Source organism: Lycium barbarum, chromosome 11 (assembly GCF_019175385.1).
Source record: "Lycium barbarum isolate Lr01 chromosome 11, ASM1917538v2, whole genome shotgun sequence".
NCBI lineage: Eukaryota > Viridiplantae > Streptophyta > Magnoliopsida > Solanales > Solanaceae > Lycium > Lycium barbarum.
In genome coordinates this window covers 116,338,385-116,357,766 of record NC_083347.1, presented here as the reverse complement: position 1 = coordinate 116,357,766, position 19,382 = coordinate 116,338,385, and the positions used below count along the sequence as shown (strand labels likewise).

Below are 19,382 nucleotides of genomic sequence, written 5' to 3'. Positions count from 1 at the left end.
GGCGCCACTCGCCACATTTGTGCTGTTAGAGAAGCCTTTGCTTTAGATGCTCCCGCCGGGCCCGACGAGACCATATATATGGGAAATTCTGCAACGGCCAAGATTGAAGGTTATGGAAAGATACTGCTAAAGATGACCTCTAGCAAGGTGGTGACTCTCAACAACGTCTATCATGTTCCTGAAATTAGGAAAAATCTAGTATCTACCGGACTTCTAGTGAAGAACGGTTTGAAGTGTGTTTATGTTTCTGACAAGGTTGTAATAAGTAAGAATGAGATGTACATAGGAAAAGGTTACCTCACAGAGGGCCTTTTCAAACTGAATGTAGTGGTTGCTAATAATAATAATGTTTCTGCTTCGTCTTACTTGCTTGAGTCAAATGATTTATGGCATTCACGTTTAGGACATGTCAATTATAGAACCTTGCGAAAAATGATTAGTTTGGAAGTATTGCCTAAGTTTGAATGCAATCAATCAAAATGTCAAATCTGTGTTGAATCTATGTATGTTAAACATCCTTATAAGTCAGTTGAAAGGAATTCAAGTCCTTTAAACTTAATCCATACAGATATTTGTGACATGAAGTCAATCCCATCTCGCGGTGGAAAGAAGTACTTCATAACTTTTATTGACGATAGTACGCGATATTGCTATGTTTATTTACTTAATAGTAAAGATGAAGCAATTGAAGCATTCAGGCAGTACAAAACTGAACTTGAGACTCAACTTAACAAAAAGATTAAAATGATAAGGAGTGATAGGGGCGGTGAATATGAATCTCCTTTTGAACAAATATGTTTGGAATATGGCATTATTCATCAAACAACTGCCCCTTACTCGCCACAATCAAACAGAATTGCGGAAAGGAAAAACAGAACACTGAAAGAAATGATGAATGCCTTGTTAATAAGTTCTGGTTTACCCCAGAACTTGTAAGGGGAAGCTATTCTAACAGCTAGCCGAATACTCAATCGAGTGCCCCATAGCAAAACAAAATCTATTCCATAAGAAAAGTGGAAATAAAGGAAGCCCAATTTGGAATACTTCAAAGTGTGGGGGTGTTTGGCCAAGGTGCAAGTTCCTAAACCCAAAAGGGTAAAAATAGGACCTAAAACCGTTGATTGTGTTTTCATAGGATATGCCACAAATAGTAAGGCATATCAATTTCTGGTTCACAAATCAGAAAATCCCGACATTCAGGTGAATACGGTAATTGAATCAGATAATGCTGACTTCTTTGAAACCATATATCCGTATTAAAAAGAACGTGAGTCGTCTAGCAAAGAATCTAAACGACCTTGGGAAGAAACAAAGGAAAATGTTCCTGATGAGGAAAATCCAAGATGCAGCAAACGTCAAAGGACGTCTACTTCATTTGGACCAGAATTTCTAACATTTTTGTTGGAAAATGAGCCTCGAACTTTCAACGAAGCTATGTCTTCATCAGAAGCTCAATTTTGGAAAGAGGCAATCAATAGTGAGATAAAATCCATATTGAACAACCATACTTGGGAATTGGTTGATCTTCCTCCAGGGAATAAACCTTTAGGTTCCAAATGGATTTTCAAGCGAAAAATGAGAGCTGATGGTACTATTGATAAATATAAGGCAAGACTAGTTGTTAAAGGGTTTAGACAACGAGAAGGTCTTGATTACTTTGATACATACTCACCGGTAACGAGGATTACATCTATTCGGGTGTTAGTAGCGTTAGCCACCGTGTACGGTCTTGAAATCCATCAATTGGATGTGAAAACAGCCTTCTTAAATGGAGAGTTAGAGGAAGAAATTTACATGGAACAACCTGAAGGGTTTCTAGTTCCAGGGAAAGAGAAGAAGGTGTGTCGACTTGTTAAGTCTCTTTACGGACTAAAACAAGCACCCAAACAGTGGCATGCAAAATTTGACCATACGATGCTGTCAAATTGATTCAAGATAAATGAGTGTGATAAATGTGTCTACATTAAGAACACTCTGAACCACGTCGTCATTGTTTGTTTGTACGTGGATAATATGTTGATAATGAGTAACGACATTGCTAACATAAATGCTACTAAGCGCACGCTTGCTAGTAAGTTTGATATGAAAGACTTAGGAGTTGCCGATTTAATTCTGGGAATTAAAATCCATAAGACTCCTCAAGGTCTAGCATTGTCTCAATCTCATTATATTGAAAAGGTACTTGAAAAGTTCAAGTATTTGGACTTTAAAGTTGCAAAGACGCCAATTGATATGAACATTGCTCTTGCAAAGAATAAAGGTGAAAGTCATTCTCAATTGGATTATGCCAGAGTGTTGGGAAGTTTGATGTATATCATGAACTGTACGCGACCTGATATTGCGTGTGCTATAAGTAAACTAAGTCGCTACACTAGTAATCCCGACCAAAATCATTGGCTATCAATGAAACGAGTTTTGGCGTATTTGAAACATACTCAAAACTTTGCTTTGCATTATAACAGGTATCCTGCAGTTATTGAAAGATACAGTGATGCAAATTGGATCACCGGTTCAATTGAAACTAAATCCACAAGTGGATACGTTTTTACCATAGGTGGATGAGCAGTGTCATGGAAGTCATCCAAACAGACATGTATCGCCTGCTCTACAATGGAATCTGAGTTCATAGTTTTAGACAAAGCCGGTGAATAAGCTGAATGGCTCCGGAATTTCTTAGAAGATATTCCATTTTGGCCCAAACCGTTGGCTCCTATATGCATACATTGCGATAGCCAAGCGGCAATAGGAAGAGCCGGGAGCGTTATGTACAACGGAAAGTCTCGTCACATACGACGAAGACATAATACCGTTAGACAACTACTCTCTAGTGGAATTATCACAATTGACTATGTTAAGTCAAGAGATCATGTGTCGGATCCACTAACTAAAGGCCTAAATAGAGAGGTGGTTAAAAGATCGTCGAGGGGAATGGGACTATGACCGAGGACAAGTCATCGTGGCGGTAACTCTACCTGGAACACTAGAGATCCCAAGATCTAGGTTCAAAGAGATCAAACAAAGTCATTGATGACGGTTCAACATTGTCACAATAACCCTTTGGTCCATTCTCGTGATGAGACAATGTTCAGTACCACGATAAAGCATTACGACTTTTTAATGGTTTCTAAGTTTGATACGGGGTATATCAAATAGTGTATCTACGGGATGGCACATTTAAGAATCACCTATGTAAGTGTGAAGTGTAAGCCGCTTCAAGGAGAATTCTGTAAGGCCAATTCTCTACGCACTTATGAACCAAGCAGTGTTCATGGCTGAAACAAACAAAACAATGAGAACCAAAGACGGTTAAAGGGTTAATTGTGTGACATGTGGTTGTCTAGGTATACACCAAAGCTCGACGGTTCAAAGATATCAAATCTACCGATTGACCGAGTATATTCGACATATGTTCACTACGGAAAGTTCAAAGAGAAATCTACTTATCCAGATGCGATTAATCCTTGCTTACGAATCACACAGTTTTTTGTCATGCATGTTTTTCATTATATAGCCATTCCCCATTCATGTGGGGGATTGTTAAAGCTAGTTAATGATTGAAGCTAGCTAAGTTGGTAGAGAAATGGAGGGAAAAAGACAATGGAAGGAAAATGAAGTTCAAAGCAAAGTTCCTTTGAAAAGGAGTTTTGTACCACATTGGTGGTAGAAAGGGAAAGTTATGTACTTATATTAGAAAGCACTTCCTCTAGATCTTAAAGGGTTGAGAAGAGGGACTCCCCTCGCGCCGTCGTCGTCGCTCGGCTCGGCTTCGGCTTCGGTCTGATTCATTGATAATCTTTTTGGACCAAATTTATTTAACTTCAATCTTCATTTTCTGAAATTATTTTGTTTATTTCCGCCGGAAAATATTAATTGGTAATTAATTAAATTTCGCGGAATAAATTAAAATTCCTAACATTCTTATTTTCTCTGAAAAGGCAAGGGCCTTTCCGAACAGTCACCAACGTGCCTATTCTGAACAGGCATTTTCGAGGCTATATAAACTGAGGCAATGCCTCATTTTTTGACTACTGAATTTTTTTTCCTGCATTGCAAATTCTGCATTCTTTTTCCAGAAATAAAACTATCGAGTATTACTGTGTTTCGTTGCCAAATTTGAGTTCGTCGAAGTCGTAGGCATTTGACGTACCGCTACTCCTGCGACAGGTATATCCGTTTTATCCTGGGAGGAACTAATCCATAACCTCGGGTACAGTGAGGGGATTAAATTCCTTAAGGACACACAGTGAATTCTGTGGTCTCGGATATTTTCTTACTTTCTGCATTATTTTTCCAGTTTCTGGTTTTTTGCGTTTTTCACAGTTTCTGGTTTTTCCGTTTCCAGTTGTTGGTTTCTGTTTTCTGATTTTGAACACAGCCATACTAACAAAAGGTTTGGTAACTTTTCCAAAGCTTGGCCGTTCACTCTTTCTTATTGTACAAGGCAATTCTCTATCTCTCTCAGTCTCTTCATAACCAGTTATTCACTTTACTAAGTTTGGGCTGAAATATCGAGTTAACTTTTTCTTATTGAAGATTTCTGTTGTTTCTGAGTCTTTGAAAGTTTTGAAAAATGCAGTGCAAGGAAATCTTCAGTTCTTTTTTGTTGAAAAACAACGCAACCCAACACTTTCTGGAAACAGTTGTAAGAATTCTTCAAACAACACCATAAAGTATTTTATTTCCATTCAAATTTACGAGATGAAATCATAATTTTCTCTATCAAGTCAAATATTGTTATTGAAAAAAGTAATTCCAACATGAAAACTATTTCTTTCTAAAACTTTCCAAGATCACACCTTACAAGCTCTCAGAGTGTATGTAAAACTTTCCATAAACTATTTCTGTCTGTCTATGTCTGTCAATTATCTTTTTTGTGCTAATGGCAGCGACTAAAGATTTCAATATATAGTAGAAAGAGTAAGGGAGGAGATGTACTGTGAAGCATGCATCTTCTACTAATTGATGATTATTCAACCCATTTTATGCATTTTAAAGTGCTTAGATCTTTAATTAATCAGCACATAATATTATTTTTCCAATTTATCAGTAAAAGGACTCTGTTACCAAATCAGGATAGGTAAAAATGAAAATTATTCTTGCATGTGAATATGTAATTTAATTTTTGTTGTTCCTCGCGTGTGTTTTGGTAATCCTGATCTCTTTCTTTTTTCTTTGCCAGGAGATCCAAAAGTCCTTTAAGCTACTGTCTTTCATGCTATGACTCTGGAATTCTTTTGGTCAGATCATGATAATTTGGCAAACTAGGAGATGGTTACAGATTTGGTATTATTTTCCTTTTGATTTTTCATCTAATAGGCATTCTTGTGTTATTTTCAAAACAACACTACAGAGAGAAACGAAAAGGAAAACATGATCTAGATCTAAAATTTAGTTTCCATCGCAGCATTGAAATTTGAAAGACAAAATTAAGGAGGATTAATTAAGGTAAGTCTAAAAATTTGTCAAAACCAAAGGGACACCTTCATCTCTCAATTACTCACCTTCTAATCTGTGAAATTCTCCAGTTTTGTTAGGCTGCAATTTCCATCTCGGCATGATTTCCTTACGAAATCTATCAAACTTTGTTGGACTCATACAATATGAATTCATTTTTTTTTACAAGTTGTGCTGCCCCCGTTCGTTCGTCGCTGCATTAGAACTGCAGATAAATGTTTCGCCTTGAAATGGGGCTTCTTCAAATTGTGAGTTTTCTTGATCATTTTCAGTTCCATTTTTGCATATGCTCTCCCCACTGTCCAATAATATTTTAAATTGATATGGATTATCAGGATAACATGTTTCTCTAAACATACAAAACTGTGAGTTTTGCATCTAATCCTTTGCCTGCCCAGTATTACTTTTACAATGTTGGAGTTGCTTTGGATTATCAGGATAAAACTCGAAAGTAGTATTCTGTTTTGTTTAAAAATCACGAAATTATGTGGAGTTAGATACTATATGTTTGGTGATGAAAGTTAAAGTCACTTGAAAAAAGTAATTTTTTTTCCCAGAATAGTTCACCTTTGAAAAATGAGAAGTATCTCTCATGGAACCACATTCAAGGTATCTTCTTTTATACTGGAATCTCTTTTTCTGCTCCTATCATTTTTTCAGTTTTTAATCGATAATATTGGTAGTGTAATAAGGTGTAAAAATATAGGAATATGTAAACGATATTGTCTGGTAGTATTGAAATTGGTTCATTTTCGCTTTCAGTTCCATTATCTATCATGTCTTTTCATAGGAGGGTATGGTCTTAGTTATTAAAGATAATGTCAGCTATTATATTTGATATAAAAAGAAATGATTCATAAGGAAAAAACATTGAACCTTAATTGTCATATTTAGATGCTCGAAATTTTGTATCGATAAGAAAGTGTAGATAGAAGAGTTCATTATAAATAGTTTTGCCAGACAAACAATTTCGAGTTGGATTGACACCATTGATTTTAAAATTTTCTCAAATGTACAAAAGCTTGAAATTAAACATTTCCCATGCTTGGATTTTCATCGAGATTGACATCTTCATATGAACTCAATTAATATTATACTTAGTCAATTGTGTTTTATTTCTGCTTTATTATTGTTTGAGTGAAAGTTTGATTTGTTAGAGGTCGGCTTTGCAAAATCTGATATGAATATAATTTGCTTAATCTGTTTCAATGAACTTAATTTTTGATGAATGGTTACAAGAATTGGAATGGACTAAGAACACTATTCTATAGAACCTTACAGTGTGTATTTGCTATTTAGGAGTTGTTTTGACCACTGCAAAAGTTGAACCAAACCTCCATTATTAATGCTCTCTTGTATGTCTACCAGGCGTGGACCGAGAGGAATCAGAAGATTTTTCAAACCAAACTGTGTGAACCTAAGGTGGTGGTCGGGAGAATTTTGCAGGATATATTGTACAGAGGATCACTCAAGAAGAAGATTAGTTGCTCTTAACTTCTACCCATAGTTAGTTATAGTTTTCCACTAGCACTAAGGAGGTTATGATGACATTGTTATATGTTTTGCCACTGTGAGGTTGCCATATCATCACAGTTTTTTTAGACTCTTGTACAGTTTTGCTACTTTGGTAATATAAATGTTAGTTTAATTGCCAAAAAAAAAAAAGATGTGTTGTATAGCCCGCAGAGGGTGCAAACGTGCTGTGGTGCCTGCGAATTATTGGGATCGATATTGACAGCAAGAAATACTATGTTTGTATAACTCTTCTACATCATTTGAGAGTATGGATAGTTCGTTCATATTTGATATCAATTGTCTGACCTAATTTGAGTTGAATATTCTGGTAGCTTCCTTCTTTCATATTTTTAATTGGAAGTAGAGGAAGTAAGGAAACTTAAAGGGATGACAAGATGAATGGTGAATGAATTGACTTGTTGATAAGTTGGTATATTATCAACTTATTTCTGCTTTAATCTTAGATTGTTGCTATATTTTGATTGAAAAAATAGTGCATTTAATATCGTTTACTTCCATTTTATAGGTTCATATGATTGAAAAGAGCCTTGGAAGAAACCAAGTGAAAAAACAAGTCAAAAAGAGGCCAAATGGAAGAAATGGCAAAAACTGGACAATTTTTCAAATCTGAAAACTTGGGGCTTATTTTGTTATTTTTGGACTTGGAAAAATTGGGCCACTATAAAAGCAAGAATTGGTGAAATTATTTATGATCTTTTGGCCATTTCAACACAAGTTTTGGAGACTAGGGTTCTTACACCCACACTTGGGGATTGAAGATTTGAAGACTTTGATGAGAAATTTCTTACTCATTTCTTCAATTTCTTGTTGTGTATTGAATATCTAAGTGTGTAGTATTTATTTTCTTCACTTGAATCTTGTTTATGGAAATATTCTATGATTAAAGTGTTGGATGAAACTCTTGTTTTATTTATGTATTGAATGATTTTTATTGCTAATGAAGTGAGTTAGTGTTGCTTTAGTTAATCTTGTTTTTAGTTAATCTTGTTCTTTAATGTTTCTTAAGGGATTAACTAACCTAAGACCCGCCCATTTACTTCGATTTGAGCTCGGAAGAGGAAAATTGAGGTTGAGAAAGATTAATTAACAAAAATTTGAGTCTTTAAACCTCATCTAGTAACTTGAGCTAGGAATAGGAAAGTTACTTGAGATTCAATTGGTTGTGCTTGATATCACACTATAAGGCTTGGAAAAGCTTAGAGTGAAATTCATTGATTTGGTTGGAAGATTTTCGATGAGATTTTAGAAACCATTATCTAATTAGCATAAACTCACTCTTAGTTGTAAAATCGTGAAATACATTGGATCGTTACTTGTAGTGATTTCCTTTATATCCATACTTGTGGCCATTGATCATTTTACCCACTTTCTAATTAGTTTTATCTTTGTTAGCTGTTAAACCAAAAATTAAATATTGAAAAAGTGTTTAGCTTAGCTTAGTTGGTGATAAATCCTTAACTTTCTTAATCACCTTTATATTGTTCTCTGTGAGATCGATCCCGACTCATAGTTGGATAAATTATATTGCGACGACCGTGTACACTTTCTCCTTGGAGAGTGGATTTGGACGTTATCACTTGTATTGGCAAGTAATGTTAAAGGCTCTCTTTTATCATACTTTATATTGTGAATATACTTGAAGCTTTGTATGCTTTGAGCATTGTAATGAGAACTAAGAATTACTATATGATTGACATTTTTGAAAAGCTTAGAGATGAAATAGAAGCAAATAAAAGAGAAGGGGGTGTCTGCTGCTGGAAAATTGAGTATTTTACTTCCATGCCTACAAGTTTGAAATCTTCCCTATCTAAGGTAAGGGTAAGGTCTGCGTACACTCTACCCTCTCCAGATCCTGCATTGTGGGATTCATTGGGTATGTTGTTGTTGTTGCAGCTGCTGCTGCCTACACCTTTGAAATCTGAAGGCTGCCTTGTGAAAATCTGGGATAAGTTGTTGTTTTTTTTTTTTTTTAATCTGGGATAAGCTATGATAGGGAAATTGCTCTAGAAATATATTTGCTGGTTTAATTATTTTTTTCTTTTCAAATTAATTTGCTAATTTGTTTTTGTGTGATTTCTAATGATAGAATTGTGATGGTTTAAGTCAACATTCTTCTTCTTAAATCCCACTCCCAATGTTCTTTTACAATTAATTTGAGATCCTCTGGATTAATTTCTCTTATGTTCTCCTTTTCAAGTTTGATACTATTCTTTTCGGATTACTTTAAATTGTTCAAATGTTGTTATATTTTTTTGACTGTCACTATGTCTTTCTAAAAATTTGCAAGTAATAAATTTACAACTACTGAATACCATTTTTCAGTTTATGTACTCTGACTTAAATGTATTCTTACGGTGCTGTTTTATTCATGTAGTTTAATTGATAATGCATAAACAAATGAAAAAAGAGGAGTTTGTATTTTCTTCTTAGCGGCGCGAAGCGTAGGCATATTTATTTATATCTCTATAAAGCTGGGAATAAAATATGTGATGTGGCATGTCTCATTTGCCAGCATCACTATTTATCTTTTTTCTCATAATTTTGAAATTTTCATGGTACTAAAAACCTCCAAAAAAAAATTAATACATCTTTTCTCATTATTAGTATTTATTTCATTTCTTGAAATCCCTCTCTCTTCCTTCTCTATGGTCTTAAAGACTGTAATAAAGTAAGTACTTAAACGGGAGGTAGCGTGCAGTTAGGAGTTTTGATGAATAATTGTAATATAGTTAATAGTAAAAAGTCTATGGAAAGGGAAAAAGATTAATACCTATTATTAGGGGAAGAGAATTGAAATAAGTTTTAAGTCAGAAAAATTTCAATATGCCAACGTGAAAGTGAATTTTTTCACCTCATTTTTTTTTGGCATTTACTTCTCATTAATCTCCTATTAAATTTATATGTAAAATGTTTAATTTCTTCCTTCCAAAGGAAGAGTACTGTAACGGCTCAATAATAAATATAATGGTGCAATTACATCCTAAACAATGGTCTATTTAAATTCCAGGTAATGAATATATATGATGCAAGATTTCCTTTTGTGCTTCATGACTAAATTTTTAGAGAACTGGCCCTCCTTTCTCGTTGAAGGGTTGAAGGACTATTTATTAAGGTGAACTTTCTTTTTTTTCTCTCTTTTTTTTTTAAGCTTTGAATGTATCACTATTAATTATTCTCAATTTGCATTTATTTTTTTATTCAATACTAATTTTCTTTATGTAGTATCAATCTTCTTTTTTATTTTCAGTGTTAGCTTCATCAAAATGATAACTTTGTGTAATACTCATAATTGGACCATATGTTTGTGCTTTATGTACTTACAGATAATTATTTCATTTAATATTCAATTTGGTATATTATTATAATATCTGTAATTTATTTTTGTTATTCTGATTACAAGGGGATTCCTCTAACAGCACGCTTAATTTATTTTTGTTAGACAAGCGAGAGGAGAGTCAAGAAGATCGCATGAGAAAGTAAAAGCTCAACCTTGAAAACTAAAGAGTGGGGTTTAATTATTTTCTTTTCTATTTGCTTTGCAAATCCGGAAGAAAAGGCTTTTGTTCTTCCGATGAAAATGGTTGTAAGAATGTTGTTTAATTATATTTACTGCAGTTACTTTCTATAAACTGCATTTACAAATTTTTCTTTGGAGGGTTAGTAGATGATTACAAATCATGTACTAAAAGCATTCATATATTTTATTACTTAATATTTCGGGAATTTCTTTACAATATCTTGGTATACTTATTTAGGGAGAAGAGGAGTACCATTTCTACATGTTTGACAACTTAACGCTTAGTTTTAAAAGGCAAAAATTAAAAGGCAAACATCCAAGTCTCCTAGATTGGTATTATGGAGGTTTAGATGATGACTCTAGGAGCAGAGAAGAAACTCTTAATAAAATTGCATAGCATCTCTGAGAAGAATGATCAAATTGTGCCACAAACAACAATCAAAGAGTTCAAATCGCTTTAAATTTTATACAACATACAAAAATTTCTAACCCATTGACAACTCTCAGTAGAAAATTATGCGATTTAAAAAAAAAATGAGTCTTTTACATTTAAATACTCTTCGAATTTTTCTTAATTAAATAAAACTTAAATAAACTCCATATATTGAAAACACGAATGTGCTCTAAAAAAAAATTTGATTAATTAATCCAAATATATGTTATTTATAAATGATTCTTTCTCATAAAAAGAAGAGACAATTTCTAAATTAATTATTAGAATGTTAATTTTTTATAAATTAATTTATGTTTTTATGATTGCGCGAAGCGCGGCCGAATTCCACAAATTATCCATGGTTTAAAAGTAATTTAAGTGTATATATAGTACATGTTGAACCCTCTTCCCCTTCTTCGTGTGTTACTTCTACACATTTAAACCCCTAAAGTGAAAATCCAAGTGCGCCCACTTGGTCCGCTACAATTATCGTCTAAACATCCTACATTCTGTATACGCAAAAAAGAAGAATACAACATTCGCAGGGATTCATTTGACCTACTTTAAATATGTGTCAAATCTTTTAACAATACAACACATTTAGGTTGTTTGTATTAAGCTGTGACAACCCGTTTCGTCGTTACTGTGAATTCCAAAATATTCGTGGCATTGACTCCTTAAGACCTCCTTGGTCCATCTTGCATTTCTGTAAACCGTTAGCTTAATCAGGAAATTGTATGAGTTGCGTGTAAATAAATTGGATCTGGGCCCAGTTGTGCCGCTGCAGCATCCTACTTGCCTCTCTAGCGGTGGCGCAACAACGGTTGATTTACCGCAGAAGCGGTGTAGTCGATCTCCTTCAAGGACCGCCCCAACGGTGACTCAGTCGAAAAAGCGGTACCGCTGGAGCGGCTTCTCAGACCGCAACAACGGTTACGAGCAGTGACTTACCCTATTTAAGTGACATTTCGGGAATTGACCTCATATTTCAAAAACCTAAAGAGCCCAGCCGCCCTTAGAACCTTTATGGATCCAAAATTGATATTTCTTAGGAAAGGTAATCCCTTTAACTCCCCCCCCCCCCCCCCCCCCCCACCCCCCATTCATTTCTTCCTATTAATGATTCTTATTAAGACTCCCTCATCTAGAAAACAACAAGAATGGGTATCTTAATCACCTAAGACTTAAAACAAGGGTTAGTTGTTCATAATATGTATTCATTAGTGGTTATTCCCTCTTGTTCATCACCTTAGAACGGTTACTGAATCAGTTTCTCATTTCCCTACTAGATTATAAATGGGTATCTTCTATGAATCTTAGAAATGGATTTCTAAAGAATAGACAAAAATGGCAATTTTACCTAACTAATGGCTTAAATAGTTGACCTTATTCATGGAAGGAGATTGATAAATGGTCTAGTGTTGTTATGAATGAAATCTAGAGGCGGGTTAAGTTTCCAAAACTTCCTTGTTAATCTGGAATCTCTTATAAGGGTTCTAATGATGATTCTATTCTTGGGCCTCATGTTTGTCTTAAGGCCCGTTCGTGCGGATTACGACGTGATGATCGAATTGAAGAATCAACGGATGTTCGTGGCACCTGCTCGGTCTTGAGGTAGGTTACGGCTTCCCTTTCGGTAGACTCCGGTTAGTTTCCCATATTTATGTATTAGAAGGAACGGAGAATGCATGTGTAGAAATTGGAGATTTAGGATGGAAATATAGAATGGTATTGTTGTGCGATTTGTATATTCGGGCATGTGGCCTGTAGTTCCCTAGGATTTTTGAGTTGGTTTTCTTGAGTATTGGTGGATTTTATGTGACTTGGAAGTAGTGGGTGGTACCTATTTTCTATGTCTCACGATGAGAATTCCTGTAATATGTGATTAATTATGCTACGCCATTAATAGTGAATCTATTTGATAATTGGGAGGATTAAATGTACAAACGATTGTGATTGAGTTCTAGACCGAGTAGTAACGAATGTCTTGTGAGTAGAAGGCAATTTACTTGTACTAAGCTAATAGGCTAATAAAGGGAGAGTGGTAAAAATGTATTGCGACTTGATTAATCTATTGTGTTGGCTTGATGCCACGTGTGGTTAATTGGTATTGGGGATTGTTGTTACATCTTGATTGTGTTACGGGGGTACCTTAATTTGATGTTGATACGAGGATAGATTTCCATATGACTTGTGTAGTTATTGGTGATATTGTTGGCATACCCATGTTGGTATTTGTGACATTGATATATAGTTGGCGTACGCGTGTTGGTACTTGTGACATTGATATATTGTTGGCGTACCTTTGTTGGTACTTATGATTTGAGCATAGTTATTGATATTGATACATGCATTACACGCACTCTTATTCTTCATGATAATTGTTGAGACACTGTTGGTACTTGATGAAATACTGTGATGAGCTGGGCTCGGTTTTAAAATGAGAGTAACGTGAGAGTCTGATATCCGATGTTAGTTCCGGAATCGTGGATTGAGTGAGTGCACGGACTCCGCGGGTCCCCCAGGGTGGTGCCTGTGAGAACCCCCCCTCCCCCGTGGGAAAAGATCCGGGTCTCATCTGTCTGTTGGCAAAGATCCGGGACGAGTGGCACTTAGACTTCTCGAGTCACCTTAGATTGTGCTACCGAGATGTCGATATTTCCGTCCGGAGTACATGTGTACACAACATTTGCATGGCATTGCATTGCATTCATACATCATTGCATTGTATTGCATCATGTCTTATATTGAGATGACTTGGTGTTCTACTTGTGTTGTCGGTTTCTGATTGGACCTATGGAGACTTGGTAAATTGGGTTTAGATGCTCTTCTTAGTCAATGACGAGTGCTTGGTTCCCAATATGATTGCCTTATACTTGTTGATTTATCTTGTAGATTGTTCGTAGGATCAGTTATATGTTTGGCCTTTAAGGGATGTTGAATAAAAGATATCGTAATGATGAATCGACTTCTAGACTAAAAATGAATGGTATAATGACATATGATTTTTGTGATATTTGACTTGTGGTTATTATAGGAACGTTAATGATTTAAGGGTATTGATATTACAATGAGCGGTAGATACATGTATGACTTGATTTAGTTACTTATCAAGTTTATTTGTGAATTCTTTTACTGATATGTGTTTCTAACCATTTTTGGCCTATGATACTTACTCAGTATGCGTGGATTGTACTGATACTGCTCTTGCTACACCCTTTTCTGGGTGTAGAGTGTTTCAGCTGATTGATCGCGACATGTTCGGAAATGCGTGGTGCCTATCTTGAAGGCCTCCTCCCACTTCATTACGACATGGAGGTTGAGTCTTAGAGTGTCATTGTAATCTCATTTAGTCGCTTTCGTACTAGTCTAGACCGGGTCGTGGGAAGTCGGAAAGAGTCTGTAATTATTTAACCGGTGTAATTGTTTTCAACCTTGAGTTATTAAATAAATTGTTTTCTGCTGTTAATTGTACTTATTTATTAGATTATTCAAATTGTCTTTATTGATTGAAGTGTTATTAAATTGAGAGTTCGCCTAGTGAGGAGGGAAAGGTAGGTGCTTGCGTGATCCTAAATGGGGTCGTGACATAAACGGAGAATATGGAACGATCATACGTAACCTTAATGAGGTGTGCACAACCGTGCGAAGCGTGGGTGATCTAATCATGAACTATTAAAATAAATATGAACATATGAAGTGAAAGTACTTTGACACATCAAATTTTCATTTATTCTCTCTCAAATAAACGCTTAAACTTGAGATATGATACATGTAGCTTCATCTTAAAATTACAAGACTTCCTTTTACATAAGCAAAGCGGAAAGTTCCCCGCCAAAAATTGATTTATTTATCATTAATCGTCATGTCAAGACTTTCAATGCTTCTGTTGCGATTGCTGGCGTTTCTTCCACCTGAGCTAATATGCCTTCACAATTCGTAGTCTTTACTTCAGTAGGAGTTGAAAGTTTCTCCTGTTTTCCAGCTTATACTTCAACTATTATTTCTTCTCCATCATTGCTCCAATTGTGTCATGTGTTTAGTTTCTCGATTCAGAATCAACCCCAAAATTCCTAAAAATTAGATGAATAAAAAAAAAAGTGTGTATGTCGTAAAGAACTAAAAAAAATGATAAATTACACATCAATAACCAAAAACTTATAGTTTGCAACATTAAGCAAGTTTAATGAGCAACATGACAGAACAGGACTGAGAGTTCATATAAGTGCTTAGAGTGTAACACGATTTTATTCGTTTGGATTTTTTGCCACTCGAACATGCAAAAGTTGCGATATGAAAATCAATATTTTAGGTAGAATATAGTTTGTGGTATACCATCTGCACTAGATTCAGCTACTGTTCAACGACTTTGACACACTTTCTAAAAAGGTTATACCTAACAATAACTTTCTAATAAAAAAAAACACAATGTCACCATTAGATTTCGACTATACCAAGGATGTAACTTAGCGAGCAACACCACAGGACATACGTATGAAACCGTTAACACAATACTTAAAACAAACTAGAATTACGACCCATTGAAAATTTTTGATATCCTCAGGGGCGGAACCAGATAAAGCATAGGGGGTACCCCCTTCGGCGGAAAAGTACACTGATTATCCATGGTTCAAAAGTATTTTTGTGTATATATAGTACATGTTGAATCCCCTTCCCCTTCTTCCCGTATTTACTTCTACACGTTTGTAACCGCCAAAGTGAAAATCCAGGTGTGCTCACTTGGTATGCTACAATTATCATCCAAACATCCTACATTTTGTATACGCAAAAAAGGAGAATACCATATTTGCAGGCACACATTTGAGCTACTTTAGATATGTGTCAAATCTTTTAACAATACAACACATTTAGGTTATTTGTTTTAAACTGAGAATGGGGAAAAATCATAAGTAACCTTAATGAGGTCGTGCATGACTGCGCCGAAGAGCGGGTGATTTACCTAGTTCGTTATATATGGAAGAATTTAGCTTGTATACACACTAATCGATATTTCACTTACATGTTACAATAAATTAAGTAAAGTTACCATATTAGTTTTGGTAAATCAAAGTTACCATATTAAAACTCGTAAATGTTAAGAATATACTCCCTCCGTCTCAAATTATTTGTCGTGGTTACTAAAAATAATTGTCTCAAATTATTTGCCGTTTTAGAAGTTCAAGATACAATTAATTAATTTTTACTTGCCCACACTAGGAGTTTACACCAAACCATTACAATTTACCATGGTTAAATGAATTAATGAAGTGCATATAAACATTAATTAATCATGGTTAATTGATAGTTGTATACATTCAAACACATGTCATACACATTGATTTGATGTAAACACCCGATGCGGGTAAGTTTTTACCATTACTTTTTCCTCATTTTACCCTTTGTAGAATTTTGTCATTAATGGAGATGACACATAAATAGAGTAATAGAGTAGACATTTAACGAATAGAGATTATAACTTAAACATAAATAAGGGTAAAGTTAGTCAAATACCCTTCTAATTAATATTTCTTAAGCGGCGTGTAAAATAAAAAAGGCACATATAATATGAGAAGGAGGAGTATTAGTTAACCTATAGTAAATTTACTTGGTAGCATTAAGTAGCTATAGACTTTTCTCATAACCAAAAAGAAAGAAATTAAATACGTACGTATGAAAACAGGAATAAATTTTGTCAACAAAGAATGCAATGAAGCAGTGATAAAAGTGAAGTCATGTGCGGGAAATGCACAAAAACAACGACGTGAAAGTGTTTTTTTGGGGGGGTCGTTCGTTTCCTTCGTTGGGAATTGAAGACATCTCAAAATTTCCCATCACTTTTAAATACCTCGATGGGCTTCTACTATTCTTAGGAAAAGTACATGAACTACCCACTCTAGGCAAAATATTTACCCGACATTGCCCATCTGTTAACTAATTACGCGAATACCCATGAGCTCAAAAACTTTGAGTACGGAAACTAAATGACCTAAAAAAAGACAAAGGGAACCAAAATATCCCAAGAAAAAAAAAAAAATACCAAAGTACTCTTAACGCAATAATTTACTGCGTTAAAGAATTTAACTGTAATGGCTCAATTAAGTCCAATATAGCAGTAAATTACTGCGTTTTTTTTTTTTTTTGGGTTAATTACTCTCTTTCTTGTAAATTTTCACACTTTTTTCGTATTTTAGGCATAGATTAATCATGCGCAATTCTTTTTTTTTTTTTTTGGGTTAATTACTCTCTTTCTTGTAAATTTTCATACTTTTTCCATACTTTAGCCATAGATTGATCATGCTTCAAGATTCTAAAACTTCAATATTTTATATAGAACCTGATTTATTTTTGTGCGATTAATAAAGTAGGCTCAATAAATCAAGGATACGCAAAGGTTTGGATTGTCGTTTTAGTGGCTGAAAAGTGTTCGAAGTAAGTTTTTGTTTGAAAACTTGTTATCATTAGTTTAAGTTTTTTATTTTTCTGAGTTTAGATTTAAGCGTATTAATTTATAGTTAAAATTGCATCATTCGTACCAATCTCAAAATAATTAAATTGCATCATTCATAACAATATAAAAATACTTAAAGTACATCATTAATAACAAACAGAAACTAGTTAAAATAAATCATCAAAGAAAAAACTTAAAATAGATCTATCAACTCATGCTCATGACTAGATGTTCCACCACCGCGAGATGTGCCATCTCCGCGAGATGTGCCGCTACCACTAAAGTTTCTTCCGCCATGTGAGTTACCTCCACCGCGAGATGTGCCGCCACGATGAAAGTTTCTTCCACCATGTGAGGTACCTCCACCGCGAGATGTACTTTTACCACCACCCCGTAAAGGACACTTACGCTTATCATGACCAACATAATTGTAAAATGAGCTTTTTCGCAAGTGTATCTCCCCGATGGAACCTCAATTTCATTAGGAATATGGGAGTATGCTTGATGTTTCAATTTACGGATAAATGCTTTGTTAGCAAGCATGAAAAATGGCTCCGGTGGACAATAACTATCATCACCAAGTGGGTAGAACTGACCGGCATATGTTTTTGCATAATTTTCCACGGTATATTCCGAAGCCACGTATTGCGAGGCATTCTTTTCCATTGTGGTAAAACACTTGAAGGCATGAGAACATGGCATGTGGTATGATTGCCACTTGCAACATGTGCATGTTCTTGAAATCTCACATTTGTTGTGAGTTTAAATATATGTTGTGCATGGTTGTACTCCATCCTTGAGTGTTGCTGACACTTAAATTTGTGATACTTGAACAATTGTCTTGGTTTTGGCATCCATTTCAGACCGTCTGCCACAAATCCTTTGGTCGCCTTTGATCTAGTCACGAACCGCTCCACAACTTGCCTAAAATTATTCTCACCATTGCAGTAACAGGTAGTCCCCATGCAAATTTCAACAAGTCATTGAATGACTCAAAGCTGTTTGTTGTTAGCATCCGCCATCTCCTACCTTCATCCTTGTGTAATGTCTATTTGTCTTTATCGATTTTATTCAATCAGTGGTAGGCTCCCTCATCCACCTGCCTAATCAACTCTATATGCATATGAAACTTCTTCTCCTGATGCTCTGTTACAGCGGCCCACATCCAATTGCTCAGTGCTGGGCTTCGATATTTCTGCTGAAATTTGCCTTCAAATTGCTTAAACAATAACGATGGTAAGCAAAAGACGGCTGCCACCCATGCAAACTCCACATATTGCTCAATATGCCAGCATGTCTGTCTGATAGAACACACATACCCATTCTATCCTTAATAACGTGTTTCCTCAAGTAGGTCAAAAATAGGTCCAATGTCTATGTGCTCTTATTAGCTGCAATTGCAAAAGCGCCAGGGAATATAGATCTATTTGCATCCATTCCAACTGCAATTAGTAGCTTGATGTTGTATATCCCGTACACATGTGTGCCATCTATTGTTATTACTGGTCCATAATGAGCAAAATCGTCAATGCATGGTTTCAATGCCCAAAACACAAACTGAAAATATTACAGGCCACACCAGGTTTCGATTTGAGCTTTTATTGTACCAGCATTGAAGTGTTGTAGAGCTTCCATGTATCTCGGCAGCATCTTAAAAGAGCCCTTCCAATTGCCATAGACAATCTCATGTGCACGCCAAACGCCCAAAATATGTCTTTCGCCTACTTATGGTTTTACGATAAGCTTTCAAAACAGTTGTAATGCATTCTTTAATTTTGAATCTACATAAATTTCAATATCAACATTTAGCAACGAGGAACCTCATATTAATATCAAAATTAAAATAAACTGAAGCGAAGCGGGTACCTTGGGCTTTGTGCAATGTCGCCAACTAGCACTGCAACAATCAAATTGACATCTAGATTGAACTGATCATCTAGGCATTCACCGATATCACAAGTGTGCTTTTGGTAGAACCTTGAAATAATCTAGAT

The 19,382-nt window shown here is 35.2% G+C and overlaps 1 long non-coding RNA gene across 2 annotated transcripts; it reads left to right on the top strand.

Moving 5' to 3' along the window:
- The first annotated feature begins 4,267 nt into the window (after positions 1 to 4,267).
- On the top strand, positions 4,268 to 7,817 carry LOC132619206 (uncharacterized). 2 transcript variants are annotated; one of them, XR_009574611.1, is made up of 4 exons: positions 4,268 to 5,077; positions 5,180 to 5,283; positions 5,624 to 5,702; positions 6,823 to 7,817. It is a non-coding gene; the product is annotated as an uncharacterized LOC132619206 (long non-coding RNA). The 2 variants fall into 2 exon arrangements; XR_009574610.1 differs by having other exon boundaries at positions 4,272 to 4,642.
- The last annotated feature ends 11,565 nt before the right edge of the window (positions 7,818 to 19,382 follow it).